This window comes from Coregonus clupeaformis, unplaced genomic scaffold, assembly GCF_020615455.1.
Source record: "Coregonus clupeaformis isolate EN_2021a unplaced genomic scaffold, ASM2061545v1 scaf1795, whole genome shotgun sequence".
Taxonomy (NCBI): domain Eukaryota; kingdom Metazoa; phylum Chordata; class Actinopteri; order Salmoniformes; family Salmonidae; genus Coregonus; species Coregonus clupeaformis.
This window is the reverse complement of record NW_025535249.1, coordinates 7,501-15,623: the sequence shown is the minus strand read 5'-3', so window position 1 is coordinate 15,623 and position 8,123 is coordinate 7,501. Positions and strand designations below refer to the sequence as shown.

Here is an 8,123-nt window from a genome sequence, read left to right as displayed (position 1 = left end):
CTCTTGCCCCTCTGATCTGCAGCTGGCAGGACCCTGAAAGCAGAACCTCTAGCTCTATCCCTTTCTTTCTTTCTTTCTTTCTTTCTTTCTTTCTTTCTTTCTTTCTTTCTTTCTTTCTTTCTTTCTTTCTTTCTTTCTTTCTTTCTTTCTTTCTTTCTTTCTTTCTTTCTTTCTTTCTTTCTTTCTTTCTTTCTTTCTTTCTTTCTTTCTTTCTTTCTTTCTTTCTTTCTTTCTTTCTTTCTTTCTTTCTTTCTTTCTTTCTTTCTTTCTTTCTTTCTTTCTTTCTTTCTTTCTTTCTTTCTTTCTACAGTTCTGCTGGTGTTGCTATTCTGTCTGTTTAGGGAATGGGTGTGGAGGGATCAGAGAGGATGCCATCACCCAGCAGGGTCACAGTGTAGGGAGAGAGAGCAGGGTGAGAGAGCTGGATGAAGACACAGCAACGACCCACAGACAGACGACCAGCCAAATCTGGACTGAGCTGAGAGCGCTAAGAGACATGGTGGTGGATCAGAGAGGGGAGCTGAGGTACAATGGGGGAGCAGGTAGATGTGCTGAAAGGAGAGCAACGTGCCACCCAAACTGAACTCTGTGCCACCCAAACTGAACTCTGTGCCACCCAAACTGAACTCTGTGCCACACAAACTGAGCTCCTGTTGACTAAGTAAAAGCTGGAGCAACTGGAGAGAGACAGCACAGGTACATGTAGCCATAACTTATATAATTTGTGTCAACATTAAAGCAAATTGCTGTTGAACTATGTGGCCTTCCAGTCTTTGACAGTTGATTGTTTATTTCCATGTTTCCAATTTAAACTTTATGACATTGTTAGTGTTATACGGCTGCTTTATCAGTTGAATTATATGTTATTTATGATTCCCCAGGAAGAATGGGCATCCTTAATAAATACAAATACAAATTCCTACTATGCCACTATAATGTTACATTTCAGACTTCGTGGCCAGACTGTCAGCCGGTGAAGATGTGAATGAAGATAAGTCATGGTGGAAACATTCTGATTTACTTTGCTATGTGGAGAATCAACAGCTACTGAAATGTATTTTCTTCCCATGATTCCAGAACAGGCATTGTACTTGGCAGTCATGGGGGCCAGAGTGACAGCCAGCGAGGGAGAGATTGCAGGTAATAAAGTGAAAGACAAATATAAATAGCACGTTACTGTAAGGCCTTATCAACAGTGTTGAATAAAGTGTTACCTAGCAGCTGACTGTCATATTTTGCTGTATTCTTTCACCTCACGTAAATGTTTTTATTATATTTTAGCCTTGAAGGCTGCAGTGTCACCTATTCAGAATGAGAACACAGGTAATGAAGGAAAATCACGAAAATTACAAAAATACTATTAGATGGCTACTATTCTGTAAAAGCTTGTATTGTATATTGACTACACTGTTTGTCTGTGTTATTTCAGTCCTGGAAGACAGACTGAGTATTAGTGAGAAGGAGGTGGAGGACCTGCAGAAAGAGAATGCAGGTAAGATAGACTTAGACTTCACAGAAGGCATTTTAGAGAATTCCAGAGATTCTAATCTTTGTAATAAACTGAATTTATCTCTCATGAGAATGTCATACAGACAGACCCAATGTGGCATTCTCTGCTGCTTTATCTGTTGATGGAGAACTAGGAGCCTTCAATACTGAATGGTCTACAAGGAGGTCCACACAAACATCGGCAAGGCCTACAATTACAGGTATACTGGCAGCACTAATCCATCCTATATAGAGCAAGCTACTACCCTACTGTCATTTTAATAACACACAGCTCTAGTGTCTATCAGGGCCAGGAGTTTTTCCTGGCCAGGTCACATGGTCAAGACAAGCTCCTGGCCCAGTGACAGAGGAATGACATTAAAGGGGAAGTTCAGTATTTTATAACTTAACGTTAGATGATTCCTGAATTTCCCCTTTAATAAATAATTTCCTCTCATTTGCAGGTATCTTTACTTCCCCAGTGAGAGGAGTCTACAACATCAGATTCACTGCTATGGACATGTGGACTTCAGCGCATGTGAGTTTCATGTTGTTTAGAATGGTCAGAGACTTATGTATAACATGGAATACAATAATGGTGAATCACAGCCATATCTGGCCGAAGCACTGACTCTAGAGCTGGAAAAGGGGGACATTGTGTATATGAAACTCCTCTCAGGTAATAGTCTTCATAATAATTCAGATCCTCACACCTTCAGTGGCTTCCTTCTCTTCCCAATGTGAGAGATAGATACCACACAAGTATAGATGAAGTGGTGGAATAAGTACCCAACTGACATACTTGAGTAAAAGTAAAGATACTTTTATAGAAAATGACTCAAGTAAAAGTGAAAGTCACCCAGTAAAATACTACATCAGTAAAAGTCTAAAAGTATTTGGTGTTAAATATACTTAAGTATCAAAAGTAAATGTACTGTCATGGCTAAAATATACTTAAGTATCAAAAGTAAAAGTACAAATAATTTCAAATTCCTTATAATAAGCAAACCAGACTGCACCATTTTCTTGTATGTTTTTGTATTTAGTGATAGCCAGGGGCACACTCCAACACTCAGACATCATCTACAAATGAAGCATGTGTGTTTAGTGTCTGCCAGATCAGAGGCAGTAGAGATGACCAGGCATAAGCGCGTAAATTGACAATTTTCTGTCCTGCTAAGCATTCAAAATGTAACAAGTACTTTGGGTGTCAGGGAAAATGTATGGAGTAAAAAGTACATTATTTTCTTTAGGAATGTAGTGAAGTAAAAGTAGTCAAAAATATAAATAGTAAAGTAAAGTACAGATACCCAAACAAACTACGTAAGTAGTACTTTAAAGTATTTGTACCTAATTACTTTACACCACTGTATAGATGTCACAGCTATGCATGGTACAGTAAGAAATAACTGACTTAGATCATTACTGATTACTCTCAACAGTGTTAACATTTTGGTTATGGGTCTTCGGCGCCCACACGTACTGAATGTGACTCATGGGATGCTTACAGACCCATGCAATGTGTTCCACTCTCACCACCAGTGAATAGAAATGGCTTCAAAAATATACATATCTATTTTGAATGCTTCATCTTTCACTGCCAGCTCAGTGTCTTGGCAACACTGCCTGCCTCCCTCACACTCTGATTGCAGTGTTGAAAAGTTCCATACTATCACCGAAAAGAAGACAAAAGCTGGTAGAATGCAAAACTGTTGAACATAATAAACATCAAGGCTGCGTCCCAAATGGCACCCTATTCTCTTTATATAGCACTACCTTTGACCAGAGCTCTATGGGCCCAGGTCAAAAGTAGTGCACTATATAGGTTATAGGGTGCCATTTGAGACAGCCCAAGTCAGAGTCTCATACACAGATAGTGTTATTGTCAGTTACCTCAGAGTAGTCTTCTAGTGATTGTCATGCAGGGATGGATATGGTTTCCATAGGAGCTCTAGCTAATTCAATTACACTGGTCTCTTTCTCTAATCCATGGCCTGGTTACACTTAATGAACACACACAGAGTATAGACTCACTATGATGAAATAGGCCTCATGAGAGATCCACAAGAGCCCAATTCTAGCTATTTACATGGGGATTTATCCATCATGGAAATTGACCAAAATACAATTAATAAGGGAAGATATATGAATTCTAATGCATATGGATTTCAATGATCTAATATTAGACAGACTATGGGATATGTACAGTATATTGGATGTTATTATAAGAACTGGGATATATGATTGAATTACAGCTCTGTGATGTTCCATCAATCCCTCACTCTATAAATATTTATATATGTTCTAATAAAATTGTTATATGAGAGACAATCAAATTTGATAGCTATTATTAAACATGGAGTCAGTCAGCATGCGACACATCCTTCTGTCAGAGAGAGTGAGAGAGAGAGTGAGAAAGAGAGAGAGAGAGAGAAAGGGGGAGAGGGGAAGAGAGAGTGCGAGAGAGAGAGGGAAAGAGAGAGAGCGAGAGAGAGAGAGAGAGAGAGAGAGAGAGAGATCAAAGGTTGACATAATGACAGCTGTCTTTGATTCACCTAGAAGCTTGAAGGCACAAACACATGCACACGCACACACACACACGCACACACACACACACACACACACACACACACACACACACACACACACACACACACACACAGGGTGAGAGCGGTGCATGGAATTTGCATTAATATAATTTATTGTTCCTCCCTCATGCAGACAAGAGAAGAGTTTATTTAATTATTTATTTATTTATTTATTTATTCATTTAGTCAGTCACTCATGTTTTTTCGTGAGATTTTTTCTGTAATTTCATTGAGCTACCAGATGGTTGAGGGTTTAATTAACAACTTCAAAAGCAATAACTGGAGAGCAGGCCAAACACACACACACACACGAGCGCACGCACGCGCTTGCACATGCACATTCACGTGCACGCTCGCACACACACACACACACTTGCATACACACACAAAAACACACACACAAGCACACACACACGCACATACACCCCCCCCATGCATTCACAACAACACTATACACTCACGTAATCACATACAGTTTAAAACAGGAACAAAAACACACTCTCCCTCCTGCTTACAACATGTCCCCTCACTCCCAGATTGTGTGTGAAAAGCGACAGTTGGCGGAGTGGAAGGGATGACCAGAGTTAGATGAATTCTGTTCTTCCAGTCTGTATTTCCCAGCCTCCTGCAGGCCTCTTGGGTCCAGTAAACAAATTCACTCCCCATCTTCTCCTTCAATGATTTAACTTTGGAGCCATGGCCATTATTTCATTGTAATTACATTATTTTGATTGGTTAAGTAACAGGGCGTTTCAATCTGCTCTTGTAAGGGTGCTGGTAATGAGACAGTGTTGGGTAATATTAATGCAAGCTGAACACGGGCTGAAGGCCTAAAGCTTTGTTTGGTTTGAGAGCCCAGACTCTCTCTCTCTCTCTCTCTCTCTCTCTCTCTCTCTCTCTCTCTCTCTCTCTCTCTCTCTCTCTCTCTCTCTCTCTCTCTCTCTCTCTCTCTCTCTCTCTCTCTCTCATCCGTTGCTGAAATAGAGAGAAGAAGAGAGGAGGAGAGGTGGCTATATAGTGTATCTGTTTGAACAGTTTACATGAATGCACTCCGTTTCCACAGTCCTTACCCATTTAGTGAAGGTGGGCCATACTCAGCACCTATTACACTGTTAAATAGAGGGACTGAAACAAAATGCAGGCTAACACACAGTACATGGCAGTATGTGACAAGTCTTACACATGACACAGTGATATGAGTGGTTAGGTAAACATGCACGCTGGGAAGTGTGTGTGTGTTTGTGTTTGTAACTGTGTGCGTGCGTGCGAGGTGTGTGCGTGCGTGCATGTGTGTGTGTGAAGTGGATACTCTTGTGTAGTCCCGTGTAGCTCAGTTGGTAAAGCATGGCGTTGCAAACGCCAGGGTTGTGGGTTCAATTCCCACGGGGGGGGCAGCATGAAAATGTATGCACACACTAACTGTAAATCCCTCTGGATAAGAGCGTCTGCTAAATGACTCAAATGTAAAATGATACATACGGCCCTCTCAGCCATTGTTTACAGGGTAAACAGGAGAAAGAAGCAGAGGCACTTTAGATGGCTGGCAGATCGATGTCCTTCCTCAACAAAATGTCAGTTCAGCCAGTTAATTAATATTTTGCCACCAAACAAACAAAGGGCTTCACTGTTGGATATGATATTAGAAATTCACCCACTGTATGATAAATATTCTCTGTGAACTCTGAGTACAGAAATGTAATAATGCTATCGAGCCAGTTGGTTACGAGGAAGTGTTCTGACAGCTGCTGACTTTAGCAGAGTTTGGTAAATTGCAGTTGGCTAACTTTACTTCAAATCTTCAATAACATTGGGCAATAAAACTAACAATCGACCCAAAACTTAACATAAAGCTAGTACTTCTACATGAACAGGTATTGGCTAAATGCATATTGATATGTTAATACATCTCACGTGGAATACATCAGGCTCCCATGTCCAAGAGAGACATATAGACTGCATATAGACTAGACTATAGGAATTCTGAACGGGAGATTAATGATTGAAAGCAATTAGTGTGGTTTGACATGTGTTGGGGTATGGATGAGTAATGGCTGCCTTATTGGTACAATGAGCCAGTCAGGGAGGGCTGGGGGAGCTGGGGGTGTCCGAGATAAAACCAGATTGACAGGCGTGTGGCGCGGCTAAATGCTAATGCGAAGATGTGACATTTAGCGGCCCTGCGACGACGCCCCGAGTTAGCGTAGGCACGGGAACCCAAAGCCGCACGCTGACAGACAAAAACGCACCCCTTCCACTGCTAAAGGTCCAACCAGGGGGAACCCGAAATACCAGCGCCTGTACCATCTCTTCTGCTTAACACCCTCCCTCCAACTATACCCCCCTCCCTCATTCCTCCATCCTTCCTTCATTCTTAAAAGGAGATGAAAAAATACATTAGTGGGGATGTTGAGATGTTGTCATGAGGTCTTTTATCGGTGGTGAGCAGAGTATGCTAATAGGGAAAGCCCCAGTCACTGATAAAGGCCACCAAGTGAAGATGACTTCTTTTTTTGTGTGAAGGTGGCTTCAGTGGCACCGCAGGGAGAGAGATGAGAGACGGACAGCACACTGATCCTTAACTGAAGAAAGGTCTCTTGTGTACATTTTAGTTAGCCTCCTAGAGAGTGGAGAATGGAGGAGTCCAAAAGCTGATCCCTGTTCTGTAATACCCCAACTGCTACTCTGTTAGTAAAACACATACCTCCCTCACATCGCTACCCCTGTAGCACTCCATCTCTTCTAATTTTAGAGGTGTGTTCGACCGTTACAAACCCTAGACTAAAAGAAAACTTCCATGAACTTCTAGACGTCGAACCCACGTCTCTCTCGATGGTCAGATGTGATCATGTCTTGAGAAGACGCTGTCTAATTGGGTTTATTTTTACCGCCGTCTATGTTGTTTTTCCGGCGGAGGTTCGGCGGTCTCAAACGCCACTCTTAATGGACTTTAATTACTGGACCGTACAAGAGGAGAGAGGCAGGAATTAGAGAGCGTAACAGCAAATTTCTGCCACTCTGTGTGTGCGTGTGTGTGTGTCTGTGTGTGTGTGTGTTTATCCCTCCCTCTCTATCCCTCTCTAATTACTCTTCGAGTCAATGAGCAATTCCGATACCCTGATGTCTTATGGCAGGTTAGGGGGAGGAGAGGAGGGGAGGAGAGAGGAGAGGAGGAGCAAGGAGAGAGAGGAGGTAGGGTCAGGTTCAGAATCAGGTTTGTGTCTGAACGCTGTCTGTTTCTGTAGACATGGATGGGGGTAGAGCTGGAGTAGCACTGAACAGATTTCTGAAAAAGCAACAGATCTACCACCTACAGTACTAAATACTACCATTTGAACCCCTGGGCAGATGACTCCCCCTGTCTCTGGTCTCTGCTGCTGTACAGAAGGGAGGTGGGAGGGGTGACGTGCCTCTTTTCTGTTATCTGTTGCTGTTTGGGAGAGGCCGATATGACTAGATTTGTTCTGAGTGTCTGTCAGGTTATAGACTTCTCCTGAGGTAGGCATTGATCCCCTTTCATCAGGGTGACTGGCTAGCTAACTGCCATGACAGGGGATCTACAGAGACATATGCGTACACGCGAACAAATATATATATATATATATATATATATATATATAGAGAGAGAGAGAGAGAGAGAGAGAGAGAGAGAGAGAGAGAGAGAGAGAGAGAGAGAGAGAGAGAGACATAGAGAGAGAGAGAGAGAGAGAGAGAGAGAGAGAGAGAGAGAGAGAATGAGATGGAAGAATGATATTCCATTACTCTCCCATCACTGAATTTCTACTTTCCCCGTTCCCTCCCTCCCTCCCTCTCTCTTTTGTCTTCTGCTATATATCTCCCAGAGCAATGTTTTCAACACTAGAATGAGGGAGATTTGTCTTTTCAGGCAACATAATCAGATTTAGCTTCTGGCCCTCAGCATTCTGTGTAGCTGTACTGATACTGATCCCATTAGAACACGGCTAACCCAGAACAACCCTAAAACTCTCTCTCTCTCTTTCTCAGCCATTCTACCCCTGCATTCTCTCTCCCTCTATATCATGTATTTAT

The 8,123-nt window shown here is 42.1% G+C and overlaps 1 non-coding gene across 1 annotated transcript; it reads left to right on the top strand.

Moving 5' to 3' along the window:
- The first annotated feature begins 5,395 nt into the window (after positions 1 to 5,395).
- Positions 5,396 to 5,468, top strand: trnac-gca. The gene has a single exon. It is a non-coding gene; the product is annotated as a tRNA-Cys (tRNA).
- The last annotated feature ends 2,655 nt before the right edge of the window (positions 5,469 to 8,123 follow it).